The sequence below is a fragment of the Nilaparvata lugens genome, chromosome 11 (assembly GCF_014356525.2).
Source record: "Nilaparvata lugens isolate BPH chromosome 11, ASM1435652v1, whole genome shotgun sequence".
Lineage (NCBI taxonomy): Eukaryota > Metazoa > Arthropoda > Insecta > Hemiptera > Delphacidae > Nilaparvata > Nilaparvata lugens.
The window spans coordinates 6,596,748-6,611,974 of NC_052514.1; the positions used below are offsets into that span (position 1 = coordinate 6,596,748).

At 33.0% G+C, this 15,227-nt stretch overlaps 1 protein-coding gene across 3 annotated transcripts in view; it reads left to right on the forward strand.

Moving 5' to 3' along the window:
- The first annotated feature begins 10,558 nt into the window (after window positions 1-10,558).
- The window catches only part of LOC111058995 (neprilysin-11), a 92,045-nt gene continuing 87,376 nt past the window's right edge, over window positions 10,559-15,227 (forward strand). The window contains exons 1-2 of one of the 3 annotated variants that reach the window (XM_039437490.1): window positions 10,559-10,680; window positions 11,943-12,206. The gene's annotated coding sequence lies outside the window, so the exon portion shown is untranslated. Of the gene's footprint in view, window positions 10,681-10,896; window positions 11,032-11,942; window positions 12,207-15,227 lie in introns of those variants that run through there. The other 2 variants (XM_039437492.1, XM_039437491.1) reach the window with 2 other exon arrangements.

Here is a 15,227-nt window from a genome sequence, read left to right on the forward strand (position 1 = left end):
AAGAATACGGTTACATTCCAATTTCAAGTAAACTTTATGACTCATCAAACAATATATCGTAGATAGATGTACTGTAGTGAGTGTGGAATCAGAGATAAAGGAAGTACTAACTTCTTTCTGGTGGAATGTAGTGAGTAGATGCATCGACGAATAATAAAGGTCCATCTTTCTCTCTCCATCTTTTCTCCATGGTAGAAGATGTTACATTGGAATCCCAATTTCTTTAATCTATGAGGTCAGGTCACTTCTTTCAATTGTCAATGATTGCACAATCTCTTCAAGTCCATACTGTCTCGTCATTGTTTACCCTATAATCATGAAAGTAGCTTCCCAAAATAGTTACATAACGTCACTATTATCTCAACACTGTTTCTTTCTATTTAATTCACCTCTAATATTCTTATTTTCATCAACTTCAGAGACTGTTTTTTTCTCTGGTGCTGAAAATTGAATCTACACCAGTACTTCTTCTTTATTATCTTTCAAAAATGGTACATCAACAATGATTGATCAACAATCAATCAATCAACTAAATCATTAATATATATAGTAAGTAAGGTTGAATTCACTTTACTCTTCTTCTATAAGGTCTCCATACACATACTTATGAAATTTCTGAATCTCATTTTTTTTTCAAATCCTTCATCTACGATTTTTATGGTGTTAAATAATAATATCTCTCACCATGACTAAATATTATACTTGATAGCCGTGTTCACACTGAACAAATGTTTGACAAACATTTTTGATGAAACAGTTTGGGCAAATGTTATTATGTTTGACAAACAATGTTTGGCCGTGGCCAGTGTAAAGGCGTCACCAAACAAAATATTCTTATACCAAATATTCTTAACTTAAATATTCTTAACCCAAACATTTTTTATAGTGAGGGGTACAGGTTTTTAAGTTCACAGCAAACACTGGAAATGTTTGGAGGAACAGTAATTTTTTGTTTGACAAACAATGATTTTCCGAACTTTTTAAAATGTTTATCCCTGAGCCTCTCGACAAACATGTTTGCCGAACATGTATGTCGAGCATTTGCTCAGTGTGGACATTGCTTAACACGGATCTAATACGAAATCAAATATTCTGTAAATAAGTTGGTCAAATTTGGTTGCTGTATGATTGTAACTTACAGTATAATTCAACTTACTACCATATTATACAAATTTAATTCTCTGATTTCAGAAAATGAAGTTGTTTGGGTTAACGACTTTTAAATCTTCTTTAATTTTCATGCTCTAATCAATAAATGATAAAGTGTTCCATGGTCCGGTTGTAAAAGTCAGTTGAGATTCACCAGTCATTAAATGCTATAAGAGCCAATCAGAGAAGAATTCATCCCAATATAGCTTTCTCTTATTGGTTACCATGACATTGAATAATGATTAAAATCACGCAGGCTTTTGTGCAACAGGGTCTATGAGTAGCCTACTTGAAAACCATCATAGTATTTCATATCAACTTGATGAGTTTAACGAAATTTGAGAAAGATTGAATGAGTTGAAGTGTCGATTCACGATATTTCAGTCCAGTCTTATCAGTTCTTCATTGCTGTGTTATCACTCTGCCGTCAGATAGTGACATCTAGCTGTGAGAGTTGGAACTAGCAGCTAGTTTCCAAGCAAAGTCTTCAAACAGTACATGAGTAGGGAGGAGAATGGGTGTTCTGGTCCAGTGTGTGTGTGTGGTGTGTGTGTGAGTGTGTGTGTGTGTGTGTGTGTGTGTGTGTGTGTGTGTGTGAGTGTGTGTGTGTCATGAAGGGTAGTAGAATACTCGATTCTTAAGGTTAAATAAAAAAAAAAAAAAAAAAATTTTGTGTTATCAGTTTGTTTAGAACTTGATGAGTATAGATGAGATGTGGAATGTGGATTGTTTTTTTATTATTATTTTTTTTCTCAATTTAACTAACATTGTGTCGTTGGTCTTGGAACTATCTGTTACTATCTGTAAATAATTCTATAGTAATTTTTTTATCGTCACTGTTTTTTTAGGGAAACCTCGTATGTGTTGAATTTCATTTTTTTTGGGATAGAAAAAAAAACCGAACAACATCAAATTATATTTCATTGGAAAAAAAATTATCAAAGAAACAAATTTTTTTCTGTATAAAAAAATATTTTTTATTGGACAAAACGATATATAGACTATACAATATTTACAACAATTTACAAACCACCCCCCCATCATCATCATGGGGGTAATGGTGATAGTGGTGGATCTCCACCACTATCACTATGTTTGGGGGGTGAGGGTGTTGGGGTGGAGGATTTTGTGGTGGAGAGTTTCGGGGTGGAGGGTTTCGGGGTGGAGGGTTTCTGGGTGGGGTTTGATGGAGGTGGATGGCGGGAGGGGGTTGGGTTGTGTTTATATATAGAGGGGGGTCAGGGGCCAATAACTCCTCCAATGTTGAGTGGGGCCTCCTCAATGTTCGGGTGGTGGCAGGGGGGGGTGTGGTGGTGTCCATCCTGAGAAAAAAAAAACAAAATGTTATTTCAGAATATTATTAGAAAATATTAATAATAATTATGCCCGAAATGAAATAAACAATGGAAAAAAAATAGTTTTAAAAAATACTATTCCAATAATTCTTAAGAGTTTTATATTATATATATATAACTCCTAAAAAATATGACCAAAAAAAAACAAGAATAAATTCTGTGGCTCCTACAATATTATATGGGAGCGAGACTTGGGCATTATCCAAGAGTGTAATAAGAGCAGATTACAAACCAGATGTTTAGAAGTTGGTCAAATTTGTTTTTTTTCAAATTTAATGATTGTCAATTTATTATAATTTGATAACAGAACAATTCTTATTTTTATTTTTATAATTCAATGATTGTCAATTTAATTATTACAGAACAATTTTCATTTTCAGGAGAAAAAAGGGGCGGAGTGGCCATCACAAACTGATCCTTGGACTTGTGGAAATTGATATTCAAATTTGTAACGTTTCCTATTTTTTAAAAAAAAAAACATGCTACAGGTGGGAATATATTATATTGGATGATAACACCAGTTCATTATATATGGTCATAGAATAAAAAAGAAATTCTAGCAAATAACGTGATTAGTTACAACAAATCTGTTTGCCCCCACTTTCAAAAGAGAAAAATACTTGGTTAAAGTAAACATTTTCATTTTCGAGAAATTTGGTATCCGAAATTCAAGTCACAAGTCGAGGGTTAAGAGTCATAGTAGCGTATCTACAAAAACCCAACTTTTCAGAAGAGCAAAAAAAAAACTATAAGTTCACACCCCCCACTATTTCTTAGGTCTGTATTAATTTTAACATCCTGGAATTCACATATCAATCTCGTGCTTTTCATTTCGATAAATTATTGAAAGTAAATAAAGAATCTGTTCTAGTTACACTATTGTGACCACAATCAAATCCAAAAAATGTATCATTTTTTTCAGAGATAAGCTATTCTGAGAGTGATCAGTTATGAATAGTAACAATTTATTAATTTGTCTATAAATTTTATACATGTTTATTGACATTAAATAACAAAATATGAGTGATATATGATAATATATAATCAAGTATAGAAACTGACAAGTGTCTAATAATTAGGTACTGCATTATTGAAGAACTGGAATATTGAGTACTGAAATAAAATTATTATGCTCTGAGAAGGACTGAGCATTACAAAATATAGAACAATAACATTGAAACTAAATTCAAAAATTCCAGTCTCTTCAATGCCTATGTAGATATTATCACAAAATATTATGAAAAAACGACTCTTGAATCATACTCGAAAATGTTTCTCTATTCAATATTCTCAATCTCTTCAATATCTATATAGATATTTTATAGCAAAATATTATGAAACAATAATACTTGAATCAAACTGGTGTTATCATCCAATATAATATATTCCCACCTGTAGCATGTTTTTTTTTTTTTTAAATAGGAAACGTTACAAATTTGAATATCAATTTCCACAAGTCCAAGGATCAGTTTGTGATGGCCACTCCGCCCTTTTTTCTGCTGAAAATGAAAATTGTTCTGTAATAATTAAATTGACAATCATTGAATTATAAAAATGAAAATAAGAATTGTTCTGTTATCAAATTATAATAAATTGACAATCATTAAATTTGAAAAAAAACAAATTTGACCAACTTCTAAACATCTGGTTTGTAATCTGCTCTTATTACACTCTTGGATAATGCCCAAGTCTCGCTCCCATATAATATTGTAGGAGCCACAGAATTTATTCTTGTTTTTTTTTTGGTCATATTTTTTAGGAGTTATATATATATAATATAAAACTCTTAAGAATTATTGGAATAGTATTTTTTAAAACTATTTTTTTTCCATTGTTTATTTCATTTCGGGCATAATTATTATTAATATTTTCTAATAATATTCTGAAATAACATTTTGTTTTTTTTCTCAGGATGGACACCACCACACCCCCCCCTGCCACCACCCGAACATTGAGGAGGCCCCACTCAACATTGGAGGAGTTATTGGCCCCTGACCCCCCTCTATATATAAACACAACCCAACCCCCTCCCGCCATCCACCTCCATCAAACCCCACCCAGAAACCCTCCACCCCGAAACCCTCCACCCCGAAACTCTCCACCACAAAATCCTCCACCCCAACACCCTCACCCCCCAAACATAGTGATAGTGGTGGAGATCCACCACTATCACCATTACCCCCAATGATGATGATGGGGGGGTGGTTTGTAAATTGTTGTAAATATTGTATAGTCTATATATCGTTTTGTCCAATAAAAAATATTTTTTTATACAGAAAAAAATTTTGTTTCTTTGATAATTTTTTTTCCAATGAAATATAATTTGATGTTGTTCGGTTTTTTTTTCTATCCCAAAAAAAATGAAATTCAACACATACGAGGTTTCCCTAAAAAAACAGTGACGATAAAAAAAATTACTATAGAATTATTTACAGATAGTAACAGATAGTTCCAAGACCAACGACACAATGTTAGTTAAATTGAGAAAAAAAATAATAATAAAAAACAATCCACATTCCACAGCTCATCTATACTCATCAAGTTCTAAACAAACTGATAACACAAAAAATTTTTTTTTTCTTTATTTAACCTTAAGAATCGAGTATTCTACTACCCTTCATGACACACACACACACACACACACACACACACACACACACACACACACACACACACACACACACTCACACACACACACACACACACACTGGACCAGAACACCCATTCTCCTCCCTACTTACATGTGAGTCTAGTGAGAGAATACTAACCAACAGGGTGAATTTATTTTCACGTTCTATGTTGATTGAATAATATACTACAGATAGTTAGATAGATAGAGAATTCATTTTCTACATGTTTTGTACAATAAATGATATCACTGGAATAGGCTACAAGATAAACATTTCATTCTCCAACATCTTACAGCACTGTATTGACAAACAAAAAATGAAATAGCAACTCAAAATATAATTATATACTCTACTTTTGGAAAATATCCTTGACCGTTTAAACAACCAAGTTTGAATTTGAAAGAAAAACTCCTGGTACGCCTAACGTCATCATATTTTTAATGAATCAAAAAATTACAATGGCTACACTGTCGATGTGCAGAAGGCTATCCACTATCCGTCTAGTAGTCCGACTTGTTGGACCACTAGTCTGATCGTTTCACCACTCACGCTCCAACTCAAGCTTCAGCTTGTTCTCCAACTTCAGCCGGGTCGATGGAGAACAAAGGTTGGTTGGAAGTCAGATCTTCGTGTTGGAACTCTAGTAGATCCAACTCGTCCGACTAGACTTCCAACATCTATCAACCTCATTCAGGATCCAATATCGGATCTAACATTGATTGGTTGGTTGGATGTCAGATCTTCGTGTTGGAACTCTAGTAGATCCAACTCATCCGACTAGACTTCCAACATCAATCAACCTCATTCAGGATCCAATATCGGAACTAACATTGAATGTTGGACCACAAGTTGAACATCAAATCGAATATTATATGTCTCTCTCAACAGTATAGTGAGGTCCAAGTTATAATGTCAGTGCAGAAAGATAGGGAAAGAGCGTTGCAAATTCTGCAAAATTTTCCTTATCACTGCCTTTTATAGTGATAATGTCTGATACCGATATATCTGATGTAATATTAACTGTTAATTGTTTAAAATAATCAATTTAGTCAAGAAAATAAATAATTTTGAGGTGCGTACAGATTTACGCGCCGCGAACATGAATAATTCACTTTCAATCAGCTGATTATATCTGTATTTTTACAGAAACGGTATAAGATATAGATATGGAAAGCTTGGCATCAGCTGATTAAAAGTGAATTGCTCATGTTCGCGGCGCGTATATCTGTACGCACTTTTAATGATTTAATTATAAATTTTCAAAATTTATATTATGTTGTTGATTAGTTATATTTCTACATTGTTGGAGAACGATCTGGCAACGTTGCATAGCTAGAGAAGGATAGACTATCTGCTTTGTTGAATGATAGACAAGGATGACAACACCAATGTTAATCTAATACGGTTATTATAACTTGGACGTCACTATAGTAGTGTAAACTCAATAGAAAGTTCACTATAACTACACTATAGTAGTGAAAACCCAATAGAAAATTCAAAATATTGGTGAGAGAAATAGTTGCTCCTACAGAGTGGGGAGAATAGATTCAGTTGATGTTTCCTCCCAACTATTACTTTCTATGTTCGAATTCTTTATTGATTCATACAATAAGGACATCATCAAAATGATAGGGAGAGGAAAAATAATTTAACATTGTGCTATTCCTCTCCCAAATTTAGATAAGATTACACATAGTCCGAAATAGGTTGAGTATTGTTGTTGTTCACTTCACAAAATGTTCAGACCTCAATTATTTCAACAAAGTAGATTTTCAAATTTATATTCTTCAAAACCAAACATGGAAGAAATATTTAACATTATTATCACTAAAATAGGAAATATTAACCTATTAAAGAAATAATTTTGCAGGACCAGAAAACAAACTTAATATTCTAATGCACTTCCTATGTTTCTAGGAAATATTCACATACTAAAGAAATAATTTTGCAGGACCAAAAAACAAACCTTATATTATAAAGCACTTCCTATAAATATAAAGAAAATAAAAATCTCAGTACCCTTTTTTTTGAAATATTTCAAAAAAAGGGTACTTGGATTTTTATTTTTTTTATATTTATATCACATGTGGCCCTATACAGAAAAGAGATAAAAATTTAGCACTTTTTATATTTCTTCCGTTCATTTTAGTTTTAACCGATGTTTTCTATCCAGTATTTCATTGATAAGTGACATAATGATCTCACCGTATTTCTATTTCATTTTATTTTTATACGTAGGTACTAAACAACATTCTGTTGCCTACCCCTAGAGCAAGACAGGAAAGAAAGGGAAGGCGAATGACGTACAGAGCAGTGATACAGCTGATACAGATGGAGCGAGCGAAGCGAGTCCGCCGGCCGGAGGAAGAATGTAGGTGAGAATGAAAGCGAGAACGGCCTTGACCCAGTTATAATGAACTTGGCATTGCAGCTCCACTCAGTGACCTTGCCGCTTACTCTTTCAAGGACGACTGCTTTCCCTCTCCAACACAGTCAGCTGACTGTGACGTCATCATGTTCATGACGTCATATCCATGTTTGAGATATCTAAATGCTTCAACCAGTGAACGCAAAACAACCATGGAATAAATACCCTTACGCGATTCTTGGTATCTTATCCCGTATTCTTTATGAGTTCTATGATATTTAATTATAAGATTTTTTTTATATTCAATTATATTTTTTTTTATAAATGTAGAAGGATCTTGTTCTTCTCAAATCACAACTTCTATAATTGGTTTACCAATGTACTCAAAGAGATTATGATTATTGTTTTTTTTTAGATTAGGAAGAATACCGTACTTTAGAAACTGAACATTATACACTGACTAGGGAAAGAGATACAGGGAGGCCAAGGAAAAGATGAGTGCCGTACCTAGTACGCTAGACCTAAAACTAATCACCTAATCACCTAATCTCCGGAACACTAGACCTAATCCTTGAAATAGATTTATTTATTCACTAGCCGTCAGGCTCGCTTCGCTCACCATATCCGTCTAGCCAGGGGGCTCCGCCCCCTGGACCCACGACTGGATCGTCAAAGAGTGAGATCAGCAGGCTCGCTTCGCTCGCCTGCATTTTTCATTTGGGCATTTTTATCATATGTTAGGACAATCCAGTCGGGGGTTCAGACTAAACGTCTGGCTAAACGGATATGGCGAGCGAAGCGAGCCTGACGGCTAGTAATATAATATTCCCAGGATTGAAGTAGCAGTGCCCAATCAATTTTTCCGCGATAAATGCATTTAATCTTCAACTTGGTGCCAACCTAACAAAGTCAACTCAACTTAATGCCAACCTGACAAAATTATTAATTTAGTTGCCAGTTAACAACTGTTTCGAAGAGGTACTCTATCTAGATTATAGTTCTATAGTAACATATGATATGGAAATTTCAATTATAATTAAGAGATTGAGAGAAGAAGAATATACATGCTAAAAGACGAACTTCAAACCCTTAAAAACAACCCTTAGAGTTAAAATATTGCCAAAAGATTTCTTAGTGCGCCTCTAAAGGGCCAACTGAACAGACCTACGAAATTTGAACGTTTTTGGTCCGGTAGATTTTTAGTTCTGCGAGTGAATGAGTGAGTGCCATTTCGGTTTTAAATATATAGATAATCCATTTTATAAGTTCTCTGTAGAGGAATTCAGTAGGAGTAGAATGTGGATTATCCTGTGAATTGTGAGAAATCTTTCAGGTAGAAGATACATAGATATAAGTGACAGAAGAAAAAATACATAAAAACACATTAGAAATATAGATAAGTAACAAAAATCCCACGAAAACCAACTTAATAGAAGTGAAATAATTCTGAAGAAAAATCAAATAAACAAGAATTCAACACTTTTTGTGTAGTTGAGAAGTTGATATTATTGTGGTAATTATTCATATTAAATAAAAATACTAAGAAATTATAAAAAACCACAGATTTATTGATACTTAGAAAGACCAGTTTCGGTTGTTACGCCATTGTCAATCTCTGATAAACTGTTTAACAACCGAAACCGGTCTTTCTAAGTATCAATAAATATGTGGTTTTTGACAATTTCTTAATATTTTGATAAGAATTCAACACTTGCACACTGACCTTCGAAAATTCTATACGTTAATATACTCGTAACACTGGGGTGTACCACACCCCAGAGCAGAATAGTATATTTCGCACCTAGGGCCGAAAATTAGACCTATCCGGCTCGAAATCGGTTTTCAAGTCCGAGGCCGTAGGCCGAGGAATAGAAAAGATTAAGATCCGGAAAAACATTTTTGCCCGTGGTGCGAACGCTTTTTTTCGCCACACACAAAAATAAACAATATATATATATATATTAATAATTGTTTACTAAGCACTTCCGAAAGCAGAAGTGGAAGGTCATGGCTCTAGCAAGTCTGAGGTAATCTGAATATCAGGAAATTGTCCAAGTATTTTTTTTTTATTCTGATTTGTCTAAATAACCTAAAAGATTATGTTTAATTATGTGGAAGGTTGAGTTTATACTTTTTTATTCTTTCAAATGACAATAAGATGATATTATTATAAATGTTTTAATTATTGAATAATGAACACAAATAATAATGAAAAGTTCCTTGATCAGCTGTTTTTTGATCACCTTTCTCAGTTCCATGTTAGCGGCTGGAAAGGGTACTGTTTCCGGCCTAGGCCGGAAAGGAACCTGTTCTGACGTCAGACGAGAGTCGTCTGCAAACAATGTCTTTCAGATGTACGTAAGGACTGGAAAACAGCTGCTTTCTGTGCAGTGTGGCGAAAAATTGTTTTTGCTGACTAAGCAGTAACATACTGACAGTCGGTGCCAATAAGGTCAACATCGGATGACAATTGAAAAAGAAAGATCAAATCATGAAAAAAATTGAATTTACGTAGGTGTGAAATATCACAATACTTTGTTCGAAAGTAGGAAGAACTCAAATGAAAGTAGTGGTAGGCTACTCCTGGGTTATATTTAAAGGTTGAAAAATATGTGAGAACAAAATCCATTAACGTACCACCAAAGCGGATAAGAATTTGAAAAATATAATACTGTAACAAAAAAAAGAAAACAATAGTACAAAAAATGTAGAGTATGTTTTTCAATGATAGTTACAACTTTAACTGTATTCATAATCTAGCAATCCAGCATTCCTCATAATCTATGTGACTGTATCTTATTCAATCAGTGTTGGTTGACACTTCAAAACTTGGAAGAAACCAACTCGGCCACCATATTGGCATTCACTTCAAATGGTCATTATTAGTTGAATGGTAATACCTGATTTCATTCATAAGGGAATGCTGTCATCATTATGTGAATCTAACTATAGGAAACGCGAGATATACTACGAGATGACTCGCGTAGTAAGATCACGTGACGACGCTCATTCATAACTCTCTTCCATTCATGTTTCTCGGGCGGAATATTGTTAGACTAGCCTTGATAGCCTGACTGCTATTATAGAGCTCTCGCTAGTCCTCACCTGGCTCAGTATTCAACTCAACGCTTGAGGCTCTATACAATCACGGAGCTACGGTGGGAAGTGTCAAGTTTACGTGAGTGATTTTTCAGTTTTCCGAAGGGTTTCCGACAATTTTCACCTGTAACTTAACTGTCCCAAGTTTTTTTCAATTCACTGTTCATCTAATACTGCAGTTACTTAATTCAGTTTCTCTATTATATTTATAATAGAGAAATTTATACCCATCTTATAGTTCAGTTCTCGTGGTTTTAAAACAGAGTTCTCATAGTTTTTCTTTGGAATTTACACTCATAATTCAAATTGAAAGAATAAGACTGATATTGTCAATACCACTTTATTAAGTGGTATTGACCAACTCATACAAACTCTAATACGAACTCATAATTCGGTTGGAAAAACTTTTCTGCTCGTATATAAAGTTGACGTGAGTCATTAATGAGATTTGTGAGCTGAAATGCTTTCCCCTGAATTATGGAGTTGTGATAAAATTGTCTTGTTTGGGAGTAATTTAATTTAATAAATTCAAAATTCTTGTTGATACATTTTTTCAACTTGAAATTGTGTGTTTGAGTGATTGAAGTTGACGTGAGTGATTTTCAAGTTTTCCGGGGGCTTTCCGTCAATTTCCACCTGTAACTGAGCTCCTCAAGTTCTTTCAATTCAATTCCCATCTTATACTGCAGTTTTTGTTGTTTGTATACAAGGTTTCCGAAGTTTTTCTTTCAAATTTCCATAGACAATAAAGATAAAATCAAGGTAAAAACAACTGTAGTTCGCCCAAAACTGTTTTCAACTTTCCAGAGGTTATTTAGAGTTCATGATTCAATTTACACACAATTTCAAGTTTAAAAAATGTATCAACTAGAATTTTGAATTTATTTAATTAAATTACTCCCAAACAAGACAATTTTATCACAACTCCATAATTCAGGGGAAAACATTTCAGCTCATAAATCTCTTTGATATGTAATTACAGTCTCCCTACAATAATTCTACTAATAATTATTCACTTGTCCATAAATTACGGTTGATACATTAAGGCTATCAAATAGTAGAGAAGTTTTCAAATTGTTGAAGAATAGTTTGAGATTGAAGAACAACTCCAATTTCCTCAAAATGTTCAGGAAAAGGTACTCCTAATACTACTTACTCCAAAGTATTTCTCACAAAAGTTCCTCGAAAGTCGGTGATTTTTTTAACAATACGTTATTGAATTCTACTCTTTCCTCAGTTCTGTAATCATCCTGTCACATCTACACTCTTGGAGAATTGACATAAATTTATCATTCTTCACATTATATATGTGACTATACTGGGTGACATTATTTGTTTCAGTAAACACGTTGAAAAAGCTTTGATTATCTTCTAAGCTGACATATTTTCAAGAACAAAAAGAACAAATTTTCAAGCTTGATAAGCTGAGGTGACAATTTTTCAAGAACACTTGCTCACATTGTTCAAGTCCACACGGCTCGGTGATTTAGTAGACAGTGAAGTTTGTTTTGTTCCAGTCATTCAAGCATTATCATAGACTTGTCAACAAGAATTCAAAATATTTGTGAAGCTACGGCTGTGGAATCGACGGTCTTCTTGAAGTGGGTAAGTTGAAATATTTCAGTGAAGCGTTTGAAATATACAAATCAAACTATCACATCTTTGTATTTTTAAAAAGCATAAAATTCTATTCCATACTGATTATATCATCTGATTTTTTTTTTCATAAGATAAGATAGTTATTTCCAATGTACCTAGAATATTCAAGATGTAATATTCTAATATCGGGGCATGGAGCTTCGCTCGTTATTTTTATTTATTGCGAAACAGAACCATAGCCTACTATGTATAGAGTAAGCTATGACAGAACACAATTCTCTAAAATGATCGTGTTTATATTTCACAGCTGGCTATAAGTCATTTTATGAATTTCGATGATACGATATTTTGATTTATCACATACTCACTTTTTTACTATCCACAGCTGTTTCAGCCAAGGATGAATTATCCTTTTAATGTGCTTCAGCGAGTTTTCTCAAGGATAAGACCTAGTGCAATCGAATTTTTATATCATAAACCTACTATGTTCCAAATTTCGTGAAAATCGTTAGAGCCGTTTTCGAGATCTGTTGAACATAAATAACCAGATATAAATATATAAAAATATGAAAATACAGAAATTGTTCGCTTGATATAATAGGATACAATGTATTCTAGGTACATTGGGTATTTCTGTATTTATTTTCAAACATTGAAAGCAATAAACATTCATTAAAACTGTCAAAATTGGTTGGTGTTATTCATGAGAAATTCTCTTGAAGAATCTCACATTTAGAATATGACTCTCATGACAGTGAATGAGCTTCGAATAACGATTCTAATAATAACGAAAATTCCATATCTTCAGGATATGGAATCTTAATATTATAATTCCACTCACACCTTCTTTTAGAGATAACAAGAAATTCAATATCATATATTCATTATTCTCCATTCATTATTTCTGTGTTTGAAAAGTATTGTTGAATTTTAACCTTACAGTTGTGTTTTGAGTGATGTTGTGGTACTTTTCCATAAAGAAAACACAAATTTAAATTCTCAACCACTTTTTAAACAGTCGTTGACAATTTAAATTTGTGTTTTCATCATTGTTGAATTTTCTAATAAAAAATCATTATATGGTCGCCAAACTCAAACTTCATCATAGATAACTCCAATTGAGTCATTACTTGGAAACGTGGAGAGTCAACTACTCAATTGTCATTCATTATTGTCTAAGAAATACAGTGAGAAATTACAAATTGAAATTTATTGAATTTGTAAAACACATACATTTAATTTTCAGTAATACAATACCAGTTATATCAAACACATGTGATGAACCCTGAGAAAGAAATCGGTGGGATATCATATTATATTAAGCGAGCAATTTCTGTATTTATATATCTGGTTATTTTTATATCTGGCTATTTCTATATCTGGCTATTTTTATACCTGGTTATTTATGTTCAACGGATCTCCAAAATGGCTCCAACAATTTTCACGAAATTTGGAACATAGTAGGTTTATGATTTATAAAGATTCGATTGCACTAGGTCTCATCCTTGGGAAAACTCGCTGAACGACATTCAAAGAATAATTCATCCTTGGCTGAAACAGCTGTGGATAGTAAAAAAGTGAGTATGTGGAAAATAAAAATATCTCATCCCCGAAATTCATAAGATGACGTATAGCCAGCTGTGAAATATAAACACGATCATTTTAGATAATAATTTATTATTGTGTTCTGTTTATCAATAAATAAAAATAACTAGCGAAGCTCGGTGGCCCGATATTGTACAATAATTAGTGACTCATTCTTCAAGAGATACTCAATTGAATCATTCATGAAAAAGGAGAATTATTTCAACTTACAGTAAGAAATTAGATAATTATTGTGATCTTCAGCAGTTTATACATTGATACACACTACTCAATCTCAATTATTATGAATGATTGGGAAAGGAAGAACTACAGTTTGAGTTTAAACTTTGATTAGATAGTCAATTACTACAATGATCTCATGCTGAGGTTACACTCATCTGGTTATTCAACCAGCAGACTCAATTTTCGAAAAGTAATTTCAATGAAGTTCACTTCAAACTGACAGCTTTGGTTGAATAGGAAGTGTTGCTGTTATCCGTATGGAATTCTGACAGTGGAAATTGAATCTAACCATGTAATATTTACACGTGCAATACGGATCTTGAAAAGTAATTTAAAAGGAGTATAATTTGGAGTTTGTGTCCGGTTACTCCTGAAAATGAAGTTATTATCATCTCATCTCTCAAAAGTCGACAACATTTGTGATTCTTTAGAAATAATGTTCTTTGATTTTCTCGTTTTATTCCTCTTGCAGTCATATACACGAAAAAGCACATTGATGGTTAAAGATTGGAGATCAATAATAACTCCAAATTGAATTACTGAAAATCAGAATGTGATTCAAATCATATCAAATCAAATAATTTTATTCACTCGAAATTCATACAAAATATTAACAAAAGTATAAAACGAGAAGTTACAAGTGAACACTATACTACTCAAAAAAAGTACAGTATGTTACTGGGCTTTTTCCACGAATATGGGTCAGATCCAAAGTGTTAGAAGTGAGATTATTTAATTTATAACTTGATATAGTTGAAGATTTAGTGGGAGAAGGGTTTAGCAAGAAGAAAGATTTAGAAATTTAAGTATGATGTCATGAAGATGATTGAGCGCAAGCTCGCACATACACACAAAACAAGAATTTTTTGTATCATTTACCATGAAAAACACTTAGATATGGAGCTCATTAGTAGGAGAATCCAGAATCCTATCATCATTCACTCTCAACTCCACATATTCTGCTCCATATTGTACTTTAATAGTTCTCATGTCAATAGGTTTCGAATATTTTTCTCATATAATATCATCTGAAACTTATCTCTCTTTAATTGTAGAATAGTTTACTATGATACTACTTAACTCATTAGTTTTAAGTACTGAATAACTCCTTTATTGCTACCAATGTACTCTCGGATGCTAAGAATCATTTATTTTTCTCCCCAACACTAATCTCACTTCAAAAAACAATATTGGTTTCAA